Source organism: Oncorhynchus tshawytscha, unplaced genomic scaffold (assembly GCF_018296145.1).
Source record: "Oncorhynchus tshawytscha isolate Ot180627B unplaced genomic scaffold, Otsh_v2.0 Un_contig_5342_pilon_pilon, whole genome shotgun sequence".
Lineage (NCBI taxonomy): Eukaryota > Metazoa > Chordata > Actinopteri > Salmoniformes > Salmonidae > Oncorhynchus > Oncorhynchus tshawytscha.
The window spans coordinates 35,001-38,611 of NW_024608510.1; the positions used below are offsets into that span (position 1 = coordinate 35,001).

The window sequence follows — 3,611 nt, forward strand, 5'->3', positions numbered from 1 at the left end:
AGAACACACAGATGGGTTGATGGAGAACACACAGATGGGTTGATGGAGAACACACAGATAGGTTGATGGAGAACACACAGATGGGTTGATGGAGAACACACAGATGGTTTGATGGAGAACACACAGATAGGTTGATGGAGAACACACAGATAGGTTGATGGAGAACACACAGATAGGTTGATGGAGAACACACAGATAGGTTGATGGAGAACACAGATAGGTTGATGGAGAACACGCAGATAGGTTGATGGAGAACACACAGATAGGTTGATGGCTCCCATGCCCCTCCCACCCTGCCTGCGCTCCCATCCCCTCCCTGGCAGGCCCAGTGTGTGTGTGTGTGTGTGTGTTTACCCAGGGCTGTAGAGGAAGTAAGCCACTGGACCAGCTCCCAGTTAGAGTTGAGCTGGCAAGCCTAGTTTCCTCTGCAGGGAACAATGCCCATGAACCACACAAGAGCAAAAACAAACACAACAGTCCATGACTGTTCTCTGAGACTGGGCCTGATGCATGCTGGGAGGCAGGGAGACACATGACTGTTCTCTGAGACTGGGCCTGATGCATGCTGGGAGGCAGGGAGACACATGACTGTTCTCTGAGACTGGGCCTGATGCATGCTGGGAGGCAGGGAGACACATGACTGTTCTCTGAGACTGGGCCTGATGCATGCTGGGAGGCAGGGAGACACATTCTGTTACACCTCCTCCCCTGTGAACTGAGTAAGCTAAAATCCAGTTTTGTACTCTGTTCATGTACAGCCAGGTGGTGACAGTATTTGTTTAAATTGTCCACAGTAAGCAGGTCCCAGCAGGTTGGTTCACTAGACTAAACCCAGAGCAGAGAGGACTAAAGGACTGGCTTGGCTCCTCCACACAGTCATGATGGGCTTAACCTCTACTATGGAGTGTAAACCCAGGTTGAATGATGACCCACTACCAGATTCTACTGGCTTTTCAGACCTCTCTCTCTCTCTCTCTCTCTCTCACACACACACACACACACACACACACACACACACACACACACACACACACACACACACACACACACACACACAACTGTAGGATACGGCCCGGCAGTTAGCACAGGGACACCTGTGACAGTGTTACAGAGCTGTGGCTAACCTAACCAGACATAATGTAGGATACCCAGTTAGCACAGGGACACCTGTGACAGTGTTACAGAGCTGTGGCTAACCTAACCAGACATAATGTAGGATACCCAGTTAGCACAGGGACACCTGTGACAGTGTTACAGAGCTGTGGCTAACCTAACCAGACATAATGTAGGATACCCAGTTAGCACAGGGACACCTGTGACAGTGTTACAGAGCTGTGGCTAACCTAACCAGACATAATGTAGGATACCCAGTTAGCACAGGGACACCTGTGACAGTGTTACAGAGCTGTGGCTAACCTAACCACTAATGACCGTCTCATGTATAATGCACCACCACAAGCCAGACATAATGTAGGATACCCAGTTAGCACAGGGACACCTGTGACAGTGTTACAGAGCTGTGGCTAACCTAACCAGACATAATGTAGGATACCCAGTTAGCACAGGGACACCTGTGACAGTGTTACAGAGCTGTGGCTAACCTAACCAGACATAATGTAGGATACCCAGTTAGCACAGGGACACCTGTGACAGTGTTACAGAGCTGTGGCTAACCTAACCAGACATAATGTAGGATACGGCCCGGCAGTTAGCACAGGGACACCTGTGACAGTGTTACAGAGCTGTGGCTAACCTAACCAGACATAATGTAGGATACCCAGTTAGCACAGGGACACCTGTGACAGTGTTACAGAGCTGTGACTAACCTAACCAGACATAATGTAGGATACCCAGTTAGCACAGGGACACCTGTGACAGTGTTACAGAGCTGTGGCTAACCTAACCAGACATAATGTAGGATACCCAGTTAGCACAGGGACACCTGTGACAGTGTTACAGAGCTGTGACTAACCTAACCAGACATAATGTAGGATACCCAGTTAGCACAGGGACACCTGTGACAGTGTTACAGAGCTGTGGCTAACCTAACCAGACATAATGTAGGATACCCAGTTAGCACAGGGACACCTGTGACAGTGTTACAGAGCTGTGGCTAACCTAACCAGACATAATGTAGGATACCCAGTTAGCACAGGGACACCTGTGACAGTGTTACAGAGCTGTGACTAACCTAACCAGACATAATGTAGGATACCCAGTTAGCACAGGGACACCTGTGACAGTGTTACAGAGCTGTGACTAACCTAACCAGACATAATGTAGGATACCCAGTTAGCACAGGGACACCTGTGACAGTGTTACAGAGCTGTGGCTAACCTAACCAGACATAATGTAGGATACCCAGTTAGCACAGGGACACCTGTGACAGTGTTACAGAGCTGTGGCTAACCTAACCAGACATAATGTAGGATACCCAGTTAGCACAGGGACACCTGTGACAGTGTTACAGAGCTGTGACTAACCTAACCAGACATAATGTAGGATACCCAGTTAGCACAGGGACACCTGTGACAGTGTTACAGAGCTGTGGCTAACCTAACCAGACATAATGTAGGATACCCAGTTAGCACAGGGACACCTGTGACAGTGTTACAGAGCTGTGGCTAACCTAACCAGACATAATGTAGGATACCCAGTTAGCACAGGGACACCTGTGACAGTGTTACAGAGCTGTGGCTAACCTAACCACTAATGACCGTCTCATGTATAATGCACCACCACAAGCCAGACATAATGTAGGCTGAAGCCCACAGATTAAAGGAAACGATACACATTAACTGGGAATGTGAAGAATTCACATTCACATTCTTCCTTCATCCCGTCATCCCTCCATCTCCTCTTCCGTCATCCCGTCATCCCTCCATCTCCTCTTCCTTCATCCTGTCATCCCGTCATCCCTCCATCTCCTCTTCCTTCATCCTGTCATCCCGTCATCCCTCCATCTCCTCTTCCTTCATCCTGTCATCCCGTCATCCCTCCATCTCCTCTTCCGTCATCCCGTCATCCCTCCATCTCCTCTTCCTTCATCCCGTCATCCCTCCATCTCCTCTTCCTTCATCCCGTCATCCCTCCATCTCCTCTTCCTTCATCCTGTCATCCCTCCATCTCCTCTTCCTTCATCCTTCATCCCGTCATCCCTCCATCTCCTCTTCCGTCATCCCGTCATCCCTCCATCTCCTCTTCCTTCATCCCGTCATCCCTCCATCTCCTCTTCCTTCATCCCGTCATCCCTCCATCTCCTCTTCCTTCATCCTGTCATCCCGTCATCCCTCCATCTCCTCTTCCTTCATCCTGTCATCCCGTCATCCCTCCATCTCCTCTTCCTTCATCCCTCCATCTCCTCTTCCTTCATCCCGTCATCCCTCCATCTCCTCTTCCTTCATCCCGTCATCCCGTCATCCCTCCATCTCCTCTTCCTTCATCCCGTCATCCCTCCATCTCCTCTTCCTTCATCCTGTCATCCCTCATCCCTCCATCTCCTCTTCCTTCATCCTGTCATCCCGTCATCCCTCCATCTCCTCTTCCTTCATCCTGTCATCCCGTCATCCCTCCATCTCCTCTTCCTTAATCCTGTCATCCCTCCATCTCCT

General features: G+C 49.9%; 1 long non-coding RNA gene across 4 annotated transcripts; it reads right to left on the minus strand.

The window, feature by feature from the left end:
• Positions 1-1,053: 1,053 nt before the first annotated feature.
• On the minus strand, positions 1,054-2,899 carry LOC121843583. Of its 4 annotated transcripts, none has more exons than XR_006081663.1 (3): positions 2,489-2,899; positions 1,724-2,453; positions 1,054-1,644 (listed from the first exon to the last, which is right to left on the minus strand). It is a non-coding gene; the product is annotated as an uncharacterized LOC121843583 (long non-coding RNA). The 4 variants fall into 4 exon arrangements; XR_006081665.1 differs by having other exon boundaries at positions 1,724-2,307; positions 2,343-2,899; XR_006081664.1 differs by having other exon boundaries at positions 1,724-2,015; positions 2,051-2,899.
• Positions 2,900-3,611: the final 712 nt, after the last annotated feature.